We start from the raw sequence: 15,405 nt of genomic DNA, 5'->3' as shown, positions 1-15,405 counted from the left end.
TTTTTTTTTTTTAAAGATTTTATTTATTTATTCAACAGAGATAGAGACAGCCAGCGAGAGAGGGAACACAAGCAGGGGGAGTGGGAGAGGAAGAAGCAGGCTCATAGCGGAGGAGCCTGATGTGGGGCTCGATCCCATAACGCCGGGATCACGCCCTGAGCCGAAGGCAGACGCTTAACCGCTGTGCCACCCAGGCGCCCCCATAGAAGATTTCTTACACACCCCTTTCAATACATTTCTTATAGACATATTTATATCTGATGTATTGATATATATAGGTGTGTATAAAATATTTCTGATACACACATAGTATAAAATATTTCTTATACACACATATTATAAAATATTTCTCATAATCACATATCATTAAAGATTTCCTATACACACATATTATAGAAGATTTCTTACCCCTTTCGATACCTTTCTTATACACATATTTATTTGTGATGTGTTGATATATATATGAGTGTATAATATATTTCTTATACCACATATTATAAACTATTACTCATACACACATATTATAAAATATTTCTTATTCACACATCAAAGATTTCTTTTACACCCCTTTATATATGAAGTAGTATTATTATATAGGTCTGTATAAAATATTTCTTAAAAGCACATAGTATAAAATATTTCTTAGAGACACATGTTACAAAAGATTTTTATACACCCCTTTATATATGCAGTTTTGATATATACAGGGGTGCATAAGAGATTTCTTATACACCCCGTTATAGTTCAAGTATTGATACATACAGCGGTGCATAACAGATTTGTGAAACACACATTTATAGATGAAGTATGAATATATATAGGTGTGTATAAAATATTGCTTCTACATACCTAGTAAAAACGATTTCCTACACACACATATTACAAAAGGTATCTTACGCACACCTTCATATATATTTCTTATACACACATTTATATAAAAAGTACTGATATGTATATGAGTGTATACAATATTTCTTATACACACATATTATAAAACATTTATCTTAGGCACCCCGTTTTACATTAAGTGTTGATCTATATGGGGGTGCCTAAGAGAGACTCCCTTAGGCACCCATGGTAGATCAAGGGGTGCCTAAGAGGACACTTGATCTATAGATTCCTCTTAGGCACCCCCATATAGATCAACAGTGAATCTATATGGGGGTGCCTGTTGATCTATATGGGGGCTATGGACTTTTTATTAAACATTTACCAAGAACATTACATGTGCGAAGGGAATCCCAGAACAATCCGCACCCACCCACAGGGCTGACAAATGAGGACTGCCAAGTCTTAAGGCAAGTGAAATGACGACTTCCCTCAACAGGCCCAACAAACCAATGGCAGACCATGACCGTAACATAGAGTTATACTCTTCCTGCCATTTACCTTAGCTTTCACTTCCTGTCTGGAAACAGCTGGTCTCTGACATTTGTTTAGGTGGAATTTCTCCAAGCATCGTGTTCTTGTATTTCTCTTACAAAGGTAGGAAAATAATTGAGTTCAATGCGAAGCTGCATAGCAGTGACCCCTTCGTGGAAGAGAGCACTGGAAGGACAGTGTGTGGGCTTGGCTTGAGATGAGGGGCCAAGAGGGAATTGTGGAGGGGTAGACTGAGGAAGAGAGGAATTAGAGAACATTTAGGCTTATCTGTGGCTTGTTTCAACCCTAAGCAATTTGGTGGCTACACAAGGAACATCCCTTGAAGGGAAGGAATGATTGAGGACCACTGTCATATTGCGCTTATATGACAAGGTGGAAAATTAACGAATGGGTTACCTTTCAGCCTACGAAATGAGCACTGCCCACCTGGCTTGAGACATGCCCACCACCTGCTCTCAGGAGGAAAGAACAATAAGCCACTTCACAGTTGACACTTCTCACATATGTCAGGATATCACCCTTAAAGTTGCCAGAAATCACTGGCATTCTATGATTAACTCAATGATTAGTAGGTAAACCAAGTTGTAAGAAAATACATTTTCATTTTCCCACATGGGAATCAACAGCTGTCATTTTCAGTGAAACAAATGCCATCAAGAAGCATTTCTTTCTTTTTTTTTATCCCTGAATTGGCAAGAGTTGGTTCATCACTCTTCTACTCATCCACCGTCGGGAATGCTGGCCTCTCTGGGCCTCTAGTATCCTTACCGGAACAATCCAGAACACAGAACAACCACTTGTATTTACTGACTTGGTCCCTGGTCTAAGAGCTTGTGGTAGATGGCTCTGTGGTGGCCAGTTCTTCCTCCCTCCCTATGGCCACGCCTTTTGCCATGTGACTTGCTGGAGCTAATGAGATCCTGGCAGACACGACACCCACAAAGGCTTAAAATGGGCTGTGCCCTCTCATGGTGGCTGCGGCCTCTTTATCCTGGCCTCAGAATTAAAACACGTGGAGCAGACTGGAGTGCTCCCCTGTAGCATAGATTCAAGCCCAGCTGAACCTGAAACTTGGGTTGGATCCACTCAGTGGAGCCTAGCCTGGGTCCACTAAGCCACAGACGCTGCGGACCCATAAACATGAAATGGAATGGTGATTTCGCTGGTCATTGAGTTTGAGGTTGCACAGTCGTAGCTGAAAGTCACAGAACTCTTTAAGCATTTTTTTCCCATTGAACTCAACAATGCTGCTGTACTCCTGTTATTCCCATTTTAAAGATGTGGAAACTGATTGTTAGGTTAAGGGATTTACTCAGGTTCACATTGCTAAGAAATGTCAGAATGGTAATTCAAACGCAGGTGTGTGGGGTTCCAAGGTTCGTGCTGTGAGCAACTATGTCCTCTTCATCGAGGGCAAACCTTCAGGGTCTGGGGCACAGAGAGAGCAGCGCCGGTTACGCATCAGCCCGCTGACTTCCTGTTTCCGCATCACTGGACAATTTAAAACCTTGAGAATGTGAACCACTTCCCTCTTCTCCCCCCAGCAGATGGGTCCTATTCTTAAGAAAACTAGAGTCTACAGTGCTGTTGACTTTTCAGCGTTCGGGGAAATTCTCTGGTGATGTATTTGCTTACAGAACATTAGCCGTTTACTTACCAAGAGATGTAGGGGGTGCAAAGTTTACGCCCCCTGGCAGTTGAGGGTCAACCGGAAGTGATGACCAACAACCTCTGAAGCCTTGATCCAAATCAGTGGAAAACCATGGTTTGTTTGATAATATAGCCATTTCACTCTAATTTCCCAGGAACTGGGGGAGTTTGTAAGGCTGGCTTGGAATGTGGGTTTTGGAGACAGGGGCCCGGATTCAGTAACTAGGTGACTTCGGGCAAGTTACTTAACCTTTTGGGTCTTGGTTTTTTCACCTCTAAAATAGAGATAATAATACTTCCTCCTGGTGGGTGGTATGTGGATAAAAATGAGATAATGCATATAAAGTACCGACTTGACACGGTATTTGTCTTCAAGGTACTTTTGGCTGCAGGTGACAGAGATCCTGAGTCAAAATGGCGGAAACAATTAGGAAATATATAATCTCACATAGTCAGGTGAAGGAAGAGAGCTCCACGTGGGACCCAACCAGGGCTCTGGTCCTGATATATCAGCCATGCTCTGGACTTGGTTTTCCTCATGTTGGTCCCCATAGAAACATGAGAGCTGCTGGTCCCAGCTGGAGCGGTGGGATTGCTCAGCCATGGCCAGTGAAGGAGAAAGAGCAAACCACTCTCAGATAGGGAGAGAAATTCCTTCCTTGACATCTCATTGAGCCAGCCTAGGTGACTGCCCTCCCCCTGAATCAGTAGCTGTTGCCAGAAGAGTGCTCCATGGCAACTGGCTTTCGCTCGGGTCTGCAGACCGTCAATCGGGGGAGGGGGGGAGAGGAATGGATTATAGTGATTGATTCACATGAGTCAGGATTCCTCTTTGTTGCCGGAGGAGGGGCCGCCTTCCCCCAGTTACACGGTGTGGGTGGGGAAGGAGTGATTACTTGAACAAGAGCAAAATCCCCCAGGCAGGGGGAAATAGATTTGGTGAAGGCGTTCAACAGGGGTGACCACAGCAGACAGAAAGTAGGTGCTCAGTAATCGCTAGCTTCGCCGTTCTACTTTTGCAACCAAAAGTTGGGTTGGTTGTTTTTTTTTATCAGTCAGTTTTGGTGTTTTATGATAAGGCGACTGATGTCTGGCCCTTAGCCATGCCCCGAAAGACAAATTTGGGAACTTTGGGGTGACAAATGATTTACATTGAAAGCTTGTCTTGCCTCTTCTTTTTTGGAAATTAATCTACCTGGAAAACAAATTCCAAGGACCTGTGAAGACTCGGTTGGTCTAAACTCAATTCCTCATGTCAATGTCACCTTGAAAAGGCAAAGTTGATAATGCACAGCAACTTTTCCCTCCTTGGACCAAGCCATATTTTCCTTCAAAAATATTATACTTCAACAGTTTTTGTACAAAACCTTGGCAGTCTGTGGAGAACATATATTGTTTCTGCCTACCCCTCTGCCTTTCCCTCTTTTCCACTTAACAGAGCTTCCTTTTCCTATAGGAAACTTACTCTATGTGATTTGGATAAAGCTCATCTACACACACACACACACACACACGCACACGCACACACGCGTGCGAACGCGCGCTCACAGACACACGCGAGCCAGGTCGACTGATCAGAAAACATCCTCTCTTCCTTTGGAGAGAGTTACTAGTTCCAGGATGGGCACTGGACTCAAGTCTAGCCATTAATTCACTCTCTCTCTCTCCTGAAAATTTAAACCTTGGGTTGAATGAACGAGTGTCAAAGGCCACCGCTAAATCTTTATATATATAGGCCAGTGCCTGCGAAATATACTTCCTGCACTCTTTTTATTTACATCCAGAGCTGACATGGTTTCCATCAGTCACAAGTTCCGACTGTCTTGATTATTTAGCTCTGTGAACTTCCCAGCATTTCTGTAATAAAAACTGCTATGGGTTGAATTGTGTCTCACGAAAATGCGTATGTTGAAGCCCTAACCCCCAATGTGCCTGTATTTGGAGACGGGGCTTTTAAGAGGTAATTAAGGTTCCATGAGGTCATAAGGGTGGGATCCTAATCGAATATGACTGGTGGAGAGAGGAGTAGGAGAGAGGAAGAGATATCTCACCACACACACACACACACACACACACGCACACACACACACACGCAAGGAAAGACCCTTTGACCACACAGCGAGGAGGCAACCATCAGTAAGCCAGGAAGGGGGTCCTGACCAGAACCAACGGTCCTGGCACCCTAATCTCAGACTTCCAGCCTCCAGAACAGTGAGGAAGAAATTTCTGGTGCTAAGGTCATCCGCCTGGGACTTTATTATGGCAGCCTGAGCAAACTAAGACAAATGTCATTTTCCCTCTTCAGTATCAATGTCTATTACTTGCCAACCAAATAAGTCCTCATTTTGGAGTAGCAAAGCAGCTGGTTAAATCGTCACCCCCTGTATCTTCATATAGGCGATATGGCTCCGCATACCAGCTGCTGGGCTTAGTAGGAAAATATCAGCAGGTTGTAGCATGGGGGCACCTTTTTGTAGTTCTCCCCAAGGTCCTACAAGAAAGCCTATTCTATCTGGAGGCCAAAAAGGAGTAGCGTATACCCCTGGCTGAAAAGCATGATCCCGAGTTCTTGGCAGAACTGACAAAGTCCGATTTTACGCCCCGCACTGAAGTTAGAGCTCACGAGGCAAGGAGGAGGGAAGCACGGTGGGGGATAAAATTGGTCCCAGGAAGAGATCCGTGGAAAATGGGAAGTCCTTGGCTCCTTCCAAATATCTCCAGATGAGTACTCTTTGCCTGACAAAGGTAATAATTATCCTCAGTGTAATGAGTCATTCACTCAAATTGAATGGAAGCTTTGAACTTGGAAGCAAGGGGCAGATTAACTGGGCTTCATAACCAGGCTGCTGTTTTTATTGCTGAAATGCTGAGCCCCAAATGGAAGCTGTTAGATTAAGAATTAGGGGTTACCTGCCGCACACTGAGACCAATTATGACACAAAAGCAGCCACAGGGCTGGGGTACAGGTTCAAACACCAGAACTCAACAAGGCCTTCGGCTTTGATTAGAGTCACCGCTAGGTCCGTGGGGCACCTACTCGAGCACTGTTTTGGAGGGGGATGGAGGCGAGCTGTAGGTACAATTTAATTTTTTAAATGTGCTCTGAAATCCGGGAGCTCGGGGGTGGGGTGGCAATTTATCGGTGAGGGTTTAGAATGATGGGTATGTGTTTACTGTCCGATCAGCGCCAATAAAGAGTCTTCGGAGTGTCCCGGCGCCGTCTCTTCGCGTTTCAGGCCCAGGAACCATTCTTTGTCCTCCTTATTGCCAAATGTGTCATTCCTGGCGAATTTCTTATCTCGCACTGCAAGGAAAGGTAGCACTCCTGTTATTCCTCACCGTGCTGTAGCTCTTTGGAACCTGTTTGCATCGAAACTAGACAGATCTTGCCTTTGCAGCCCCCCTCATACCACATTTAGGCAGAGCTGGTTACGCCACCCAGCGTGCTGCATCACCCGGGGCGCCGCTGCGAACACTGGCGGAGGGGCCGGTGACTCTCTCAGAGGTTGCTCCTGGGTTTCACTGATGACCATCACAAAGGCCCGTCTTCCTGAGTATGCAAGAAAATCCAAATGATAATCCGTTGTCTGGTCACGCGAAACTTACGGTCTAGAATTGTATCGTTCAAACACCGAACAACACCTCCTCCACTTGGATCTTCCCTTGGTCTCCATAAGCCGTCATCATTGCCTTTCTAGAATGTGATCTCTTATGGTGTTGACCTCACCCCTGCTTTTCGCACATCACTGCCGGTGGGGAGGACAGATGAGGGGCCTGTGGGCAGAGAGAGAAGAGCAGTCTCACGTGTGCAAGACGTGTCCGTCCCTTGTCCTGCGTAGCTTGAGATGAGCCCAGGAGAGCATGAGGTTGTGTTGATGGAAGGTGAGAGAGGCCATAGATCAGAAAGGTCTGTTGACATTGCAGAGCGACAGTCCAGGGAGCCCTCGGAGGAGATGGGCCTGTCCAGTACTGGAGGACATGGGATGGAGCCTGAGGAAGAGGCAAGTGCCTACTCCGGGCGCCAGCTGCTGGGGGCACGCAGGGCGACGGTGCCCTAGACTGGAGCTGGCCCTGGAGTCGGGACAAGGAGACGCTGTAACTGACACGTGGTCGGCTCTCATGGCTCAAACTCAAAGGTCAGCCGTCAACTGCGGGGAGCCCAGAGCCCTGAACTCACCCGGTGTCCTATATAAACAAGAGACACCAAAATCAGTGTGCCGGCACCATTCTGCCAGCCCAGGCTTTGCGATACTGCAAGAGAAATACTGTGCTGGCCGGCAGAAATGATCCCCTCACCAGACCGCCCTTCTGGAACCAGGCCTATGACAATGCCATAGGACAGAGCCTCAGAATTTCTCAGAGCGTCTGGTCAATCCCTCTCAGGGGCTTGGGAGGGATGTGGATGGTGGCAGAGTGCCCCCAAAGGAGATAAACAGAGACTCGAGCTCATGTAGGTCTTGGTCTGGGCTCGGGGGCCTCATTCAGACAGATGGTGCCGCCAGCCCTGGAGGATAGCTCCCAGTCACTGTTGGAAGACATGGAAAATGTTCTGGTAGGTGCTTCCAGTGACCAGGACCCACGCAGATCCGCGGCAGCAAGATGAGAGGCAGTGCCCAGACAGTATTCTGGACCAGTTCAGGCACTGGAGGGGGGTTTAGAAAATCTCACAGAAAGCACTCCAAAGCTGGGGTCCCTTAAAGCACTAAGATCAGAGCAGGAGTCCTACATACCCAGGTCTAAGGCCCACAATGGCTTTGATAACTAACCAGTTCTCTCATTGAAAAATCCTATGGCTGGTCATTAATCGAGAGTTTTAACGACACTGCATTGCTGACGTGCCCACCAAGTCTGGGAGGCAGGCTCTATGATTGTTTGGTTCCTAGGCAATCCCAGGCCCCTCGAAGTGTTCTGACAGGTATGGAGCTGCCAAATGCATATGTCCTCTAGAATTGAATTGTTTCTTATGCCCTCTTTAGGGACATCCGAGAGAGAGATAGAGAGAGAGAGAGAATATGAAAGTGTGTGCGTGTTGTCCCGGCAAGCATTGAGAATGATGGAAAATTGCATTTCTATGTAATGGGTAGTGAAGTGTCTATTGTTTTTGTTTTTATTGATGAAGAAATGAACACACAGTGATTATATAATCCTCCCACTGTCAGATGCATAGAAAGTGACAAAGCCAGGATGTGATCTATTTTATCCCCAAGCCCATATTCTATATGAACTCAAATAGCACAATGAGACAAGAGAAACATCCGTTAGCACCTGGGCTCCCCAAATTTATCCAGTGTTTCACCTCGTGCGCGGGAGGCGAGTGGACGGAGCATAGCGAGAAATCTTCTTGCTCAGGGATGCCTTCGCCGTCCCAGTCCTCTTCTTCCCTTCTGGCTTTCTCCCCTGGCCTCGAGCTGGGCAGCCCGATCTCACTGCGTCATGCGGCCGGATGTCTAAGGGCTCTGGAAGCCTAGGCTTCCAGATCTTTATGGCCATCCTCTACAAAATTACCATGCATTTCTCTAGTTATTCATAAGCTCCATCTTTTCTGCTTTAGGTCAATAAATGCTGCTACTTGAAATGGAAGATCCCTTCGAGAAGCTGGGGATCTCTTTCTTTTTTTGTTCATTTTTTCTGTCCTCCCTCCCTCTCTCTCTCCCTCCCTCCCTCCATTCTTTCCTTCCTTCCTTCCTTCCTTCCTTCCTTCCTTCCTTCCTTCCTTCCTTCCTCCCTCCCTCCCTCCATTTCAAGCTGCGTACTTATTTATTTTTTCATTATGTCTTATCAGATATCTCCGTGTGTTTGCAGTGGGAGCACAGTGAGCCCGGCCCTTGTTAGCTCAGTCTCCCGAGTTATTGAAACACCGCCTATCTTGCCCACATCAACCTTCCACCCTGTTCTGGATGATTCGTGCAGACTGCCTTCGTTCTGACTTGAAGGAAACCCAGATGGTGGGGGTTACAGATGTGATCCCACGGTGAGTTCGGAGAGGAGGGGTTACATCGGCCTGAGCCTGCCCGACGATGGACTGTGGTCTGGAGATGGTGACTCTGGTCCTGCCTCCACCCCAAGAAGCATCGCGTGTATCAGATAAGTCCTTTCTGTTATGAGGAAGCCCTAACGAATGCGTGTGCTGATTTGTTCTTCCCTGCCGAGGACTACAGATTAGTGCTTACTGGGTGCTACATATGTTATCTCGTATGTATCTTTAATAAAAATAACACTGGCTACAATTTACCGTGGCCTTACTGTGTTCCAGAGCCCCGTGCCAAGCCCTTCGCGTTCATTATTTCGTTCACCCTCCCACTACCCGACGAGGCAACTCTTAAGCATGATTTCTCTTACCGCACAGAGGAAGGAGCTGAGGCTCAAAGAATTTCAGTAAGCTTCTCAAGGTCACACTGCTAGAAAGAGGTAGGGCGGGTTTCACACCAAGGCTTGTTTGATTTCATAGCACTTAACCACTTGCCACCATGCTGTTATGTTTTAATGTTAAGGGGAAGTGAGAAATGTAATAATAGAACTTTGGCAAGGTGGCAATAAAAATGAGGTAGCGTGGTTGCGTCGCTCGTACAACTGCCCTTCCCTCCATCCCCTCGCCTTTACGTGCCAGAGGTGCTCGGAATACTGATGGGGCCGGGCGAGCGAGGAGGGCGTGAGGGAGGAGCCAGCAGGCTCCTGGGTCCAAGGCAGACCCAGCCCAGCGGGAAGTGCTGTTCCTGCTCCAAGGTCCCCCGAGGAACCATCGGAGAGCTTTAGGACCGTGGTAGGGACGGGACAGGGAAGGACGATGGAGCCAAATGGGCTGGGAACCCCCATGGGTCTGGAGGGCAAGACACCTGCCAGCTCTGTGACCTTGGGCAAGTTCCTTAACCTCTCTGGGCTTGCTCAGGGAGGTTAGGCTATGTGTGGGGCTGGTTCAGGCCGTCTATGATGCTCTGGTTTTAAGCAGGGCAGACGGAGGAGGCTGTCCCAGATGACACAGGCTGAGAAAATTCCCGGGCCTGCCAGCCCCACAGGGACGCTTACCCTTGCAACGTTGAGTCTGGTCCCCTCTGGCTTTCTGACGTTGCCTCATGTCGTCCTGTGGTTCCTCTCAACTCTCAGTAACCAGCTGTCTACTGCATCTAGTGCTTAGCTCCAGCGTGATGGTGAGACGCTCTGGCTCAGGAGTCAGGCTGCCCGGGCTCCAGTGCACACTCTCTCGCCTACTCCCTGGGCCTTAGTCTTCTCGTCTTTAAAGTGCCAGTAAGAATGATGCTTTTATTGTGGGTTTGTCTGAGGACTCCAGGTCACTTGCGCGTCAAATGCTCAGGCTGCTCCCCTTGGTACCGGGCACACGGACCTGCCCCTTAAATGTCAGCAGTGACGAGCAGCAATGAAACAGAGTAGCAAACGTTTGCCGAGCACCTTCCAGAGCAAGCCCCGCAGGTGAGGGCTGTGGGTACCGCGGAAAGCCACAGCCGTGACCTCTCAGCCTGGAGTTCCGGGTGTGCTCGCCAGGTGCCAACGCTGAGAACGAGTCAGGGGTATGAGCTGTCTGTTGAAAGCCAGATTGTACAGAGAAAGAACCAGAACTGTGGCCCCGGGCCCAACAAAACTTCAGCCAACCCAGCAGGGAGCTCTAGACCAAGAATTGTCCCTAAGGGTGTCCCATGTGGGACCCAAATGGCCAGGCCTTCATATTCCTGCCTCGCCCACTCACCAGACGTGGGCCACCCCAGAAAGGACATGAGCTTAGGCGAAGTAGGGCTCAGCAGCTCAGACAGACATGGAAGGGCTGATACCTGGAGGCTGACTATGGGGCTGGACAGCAAGTCCTCCTCCGAAGGGGGTCTGGGCAGTGCTGTGGAGTGTCCACACACTCGAGCAGTTCATAACTGCCCCAGGGCACGGACAGAGGACCAACTCGGACCACAGATTGTCCAGGGAGAAGTTCCCAGAGCTTGGCCGAACCGAAGAGGGCCTTGCTGTGGGGAGAATTCAGGTTCTTGTAGAGAACCAATGGAAAAGTAGGACATCTGTGCCTCATGCCGCATCGGAGGGGGCACAGTAAAGACCCACGCAGGGAACTTAAGCCCAAAGTCAGAAACCTGCAGGGGGCGGGAGGTGGGTTCATTTGGGGGCCCAGGAGAAGAAAAAGCCAGGGCAAGCGGGCCTCATATCCTGACCAGTATGAGGGCCGTGGGTGGGTGTCAGCTCTGTGGCACCCTGGTGAGCCTGAAGGCTTCAAGGCTGGACATAGGCCCTGTTAGGTAAAGACCCAATTAAATACGTGTTAGGAGGGAGAATCCAAAAATATTCTATGGGTGCCCGTAAGATGGCTGTAAGTAGAAAAAAAAAAAAGCCAACTTCTAAAATCAGAAAGATCTCTTGCTTCCTCTCCAGTGTGTCTCCTTATCCGCCCGCCCGCCTCTCTGGTGTCTGTCATCTGTCGTCTTCTACATCATGATCTTAGCCACTGTGATGATCTCAGCACCCTAACATGCCCGTTCTTGGTGAACGTGCTTAGTGGGAAGAGGGAGCAGGGGCTTCCCATCTTGGCCTCCTTAGAAATTTGGAGAAGCAGGCCAGAGGCATGTTGGGAAGGGCTTTGAATACCCAGACAAGGAAGATGGATTTCCTTTGGCAAGAACTGGGGAGTTGCTGAAGACTTGGTGATCGAGAGAGTGATAAAGAGAATTAGACCGGTACTTTAGCAGGGTACATGTGCTCGCAGGGTTCTAGATATTCCAGAAAAATGGGAGATGAGAGGTGGACACGTAAAGCCCTCGGGTTTATTGTCTAAGTCCAGGTAAAGGAGAGGGGCCTGAGCTGAGGTGTGGGGCGGCAGTAGGAGAAGGATGGGGTCGGAGAGACGTTGCAAGGCCCCCATGTTCCCGAACTTGCCGACAAGGAGAGTGGTGGCCCCCCGCTAACAGGCAGAGGGGGGTTCTGTGGGAGGAGCTGGCTGGGGAGGTAAGGGAGGTGGAGAGAGAGAGTGGGCATTTCTCTGGGTTATGAGATTCTGATGGGAGGATGACGGGATTTTTTTTTTAATATTTTATTTATTTATTCGACAGAGACAGAGACAGCCAGCGAGAGAGGAAACACAAGCAGGGGGAGTGGGAGAGGAAGAAGCAGGCTCATAGCAGAAGAGTCTGATGTGGGGCTCGATCCCATAACGCCGGGATCACGCCCTGAGCCGAAGGCAGATGCTTAACCGCTGTGCCACCCAGGCGCCCCTGGATGACGGGATTTTTAATGCAAAAGCTACGTCCAGTGGCCCAGAAGCGGCCCCTGAGATGAGGACTTGTGTGTGAGTGGTTCCGCAAGGAGGTGACCTGCCAGGGCCGAGGGGAAGCAGGAAAGGAAAAAAGAGAAGGAGCCACGCAGGGCCCACACAGGCATGTCCTGGCCTGGCTGCACCTGCAAGACAGCTCTGGAGGGTGACTGCCTCTGAGCTGATATGGCCCAGGAGGGGAGCTGGGCTCCCACACCCCTGTCCCCATCAGCCAATGACCATGAGCCCCCCGGGGGGGAGGTGAACTCCCAGGCACAGCCAGTTCCCTGTGCAGTGTGCGAAGTGGCTCCCTTCCTGCAGCCCGAGGACTGACCTCCCAGAGCGAAGCCTGAGTGCTGCGTGAAGGGTGCAAAGTCAAAGCAGGGTGACAGGTGCAAGAGTGCACTCACAAAGCGGCTGAAGGGACCCCAGGGTGACTGGGTGGGGCACCAACACCGTCTGCTGGCACAAGGAGCACTGTCTTGAGAAAGAACAGTGGCTAGCCAGGGACTGTTGTGGCCGGGCTGATCCTTGTCCTCCCAGCCATCTGCTGCTTCAAGGAATAGCGTGGAAGCCTGGGCCGGTGTCTGTGGCAGATTTCACCTCGCATTCACCCTTTTGCATAGAAAATGAGAAGCCAGGAAGCACATTTCTCGATGCCAGAGCACCCAATGGGCTGCAAGGTGCCCTGGCTGCTGGCCCGTCCTTGGTGCTCTGGCCGGGGGTGGGGGTATGGGGGAGGCGGCCATGCAGCCCTGCAGTGGGCTCCGAGCTCCGGCTCATTACATTATCCATCCCGATGCCGTGGCTTCTGAGCCGGCCACGAGGGCCACAGCTCCTGACCGCTCTCTCTAAGGCGCTCCCTTGTCAGCAGGCAGGAGACTGGCCTCAACACCCTGGCGGATGCTCCCAGTCCATTAGGACTTGCTGGAAGACTCCAGAAACCGCAGGACACAAGTGCCACCATCACATGTGAATTGCGTGGGCCTGGAGCACACCGAGCAGGAATGGCGAAGTGAATTAAGCCAGGCCTCTGGGGGTGGGGCAGGGGAGGGAGGCCACCTCCTTCCCTGCATGGAAAGAAACAACAATGAAAGCCAGCTAATACAGAGCCTCCTTCTCAGACCCTCCCCGGGGTTCGGGCCTGTGCCTTGCAGAGCGTGCCAGGCGCAGGCCAGGGGCCCTGAGAGGTGAACCCCGAAACAAAGGGGTTGGTGAGGATTCTGCTCCCGCCTCTGGCTGCCTTCTGTTCCGATGGGGCCTTGTCCAGCCCGTAGGAGTTGTTAAATACTTTGTCCCGTCCCTGCCTACATCCACCCATCTTGCCAGCCCTGTGGCCTCTGCCGTTGTGTCCGCCAGCCCCTGTGCACCTCACCTCGAGGCAGGCAGGCAGGCCTGTGGCTTTGCCCTCTGCTTCCCAGCAGCCAACAGGAAAACAGGAGGCAGCCAGAAGTCAGTGGTCTTTTCCCAGAAGCCTGGCCCCCAGGTCTCCAACCCCCTTCCTGCCGGAGAGCCCAGCGCCGTGTGCCCTGCGGCCGCCCCCGCGCTGGGCCTGCCTCACCCTCGGCGGGCTAGACCCGAGCTAAGTCATGAAGGTGGTGCCTTCTCCCGAGCGGACCAGGCCGCTGTCTCTGAACCCCTCTCAGCCCCCCTCTCCGGGTTTGCTCAGGGTTGGCATCCTTCCAATCCCACAGGAATTCGGCTGATAAATGAATTCATACTCAAAGGTTATTGACTTAATTTGTCACCCCACCCAGGAGCTATTTGCACTGAAAAGAGATCCGCCAGGGAGAAGGCAATGTTTACCTGCAAAGAATGCCGTTGGAAGGGGCGGTGGGGCGGGCGCGGTTCAGGCCTCGGCCTTCGGGGCGCCCTCTGCGGATCACCACCCGGGGGATCTCAGCACATCCTGGCTGCGGGCGTGTCCCGATCTCAGTGGGCCCTGGAAGGGCCAGGGGTGCTTGGGGGGCAACTGCAGCTCCCGGGGCTCCGGGGCTTTGATTGAGCGGACCTTCCCCGGGGCCCCGGGAGCTGCATTTTCAGCCGCTGTCCACTTTCTGATGGAAGTGCTCCATGGACCACACTCTGAAAAATACTTGAGTGTCCGTCTGCTCGGGCTGCTGTGAACTCTGCGTGGCTCGGACAGTGGACTGTTCTGTTCTGTTTGTTCAGTTCGAGAAGGCCGGGAATCCCAGATCGGAGTGAGGGCAGGTTTGGTGTCGCCCTCGACCTGGAGAGGACCGGAGCTTCCTGCGTCTTCACCAGGCAAGCGCTCTGCCTGCGCGCCGCCCCCGTCTCTCTGTGTGTCCGAATGCCCCGTTCTTAGAAGGGCACCAGTCAGATCGGATTCAGCCCACGCGAAGGGCCTCATTTTGCCGTAATCGCCTCTTTAAAGGCCCCGTCTCCAAAGGCAGTCACCTTCGACGTCCTGGCAGCCAGGGCATCCACGTCCCGATGCGGGGGAGGGATACACTTCAGTCTGTAGCGGGCGTGTAGAATCAACAGCAAAAAGTAAGGCATTTTTAAAGTGGTTCCCAAGTTCACTCATCTTCTCGGTTAACTGGAAGAGAAAAGATACCCGGGTTTGAAGAGATGGTGCTGGAAGCCCAGGCGACCTGCTGCTGAACGGGAGGCCACCAGACCTCGGACAGCGCCCCCTGTCGGCACTGCTGGCCTCCATGGCAGCAGCCGCCGGGGCTCGCCTTCTGGGCGCCTATCCTGTTCTTCCTCCTGGGTTCAGAAACAGCCTTTCTTCTCTCTGCTTCACGGGAGAGAAGTCTCTGGAGCTGGCACCAGCGTGGCCGCTCGAGGCAGCCCTTCCTTCTGCCTCCGAGGGTGCTGCTTTCTCCAGAAAGAGGCGAGGACCCTTCACCCGCCCCATTCATCATCACCCCGGGCAATCTAATTACAGCCTTGTCTTAAAAGAGGAACTCATTTACAATTGAGACTTCTTCCTTATGAAAATGTAACATCTTGAACTATGTTTTTCTGGCCCCCTTTTTCAAAAATAAAAAAGGAAATTAATTAATTTCCTTGCACACGGGAAAAACTCATGAGGTCTTGCCGGTTGTGCGAGGAAAGGATTCTCTCTCTCTCTCTCTCTCTCTCTCTCTCTC

At 50.7% G+C, this 15,405-nt stretch overlaps 2 long non-coding RNA genes across 3 annotated transcripts in view; one reads left to right on the top strand and one right to left on the bottom strand.

Annotated features, from left to right (window-relative positions):
• The window catches only part of LOC103668237, a 17,888-nt gene extending 8,629 nt beyond the window's left edge, over positions 1-9,259 (top strand). The window contains exon 3 of the long non-coding RNA XR_569970.1: positions 8,816-9,259. This is a non-coding gene — a long non-coding RNA (uncharacterized LOC103668237). The remainder of the gene's footprint in view (positions 1-8,815) is intronic.
• Positions 5,278-10,824, bottom strand: LOC103668236. 2 transcript variants are annotated; one of them, XR_005835516.1, is made up of 3 exons: positions 10,057-10,824; positions 6,444-6,807; positions 5,278-6,337 (listed from the first exon to the last, which is right to left on the bottom strand). It is a non-coding gene; the product is annotated as an uncharacterized LOC103668236 (long non-coding RNA). The 2 variants fall into 2 exon arrangements; XR_569969.2 differs by lacking the exon at positions 10,057-10,824 and having other exon boundaries at positions 6,444-7,213.
• Positions 10,825-15,405: the final 4,581 nt, after the last annotated feature.

This window comes from Ursus maritimus (genome assembly GCF_017311325.1).
Source record: "Ursus maritimus isolate PB19 chromosome X unlocalized genomic scaffold, ASM1731132v1 scaffold_X1, whole genome shotgun sequence".
Lineage (NCBI taxonomy): Eukaryota > Metazoa > Chordata > Mammalia > Carnivora > Ursidae > Ursus > Ursus maritimus.
Note: the sequence above shows the minus strand (reverse complement) of the source record. Positions and strands in the feature narration are given on the sequence as shown.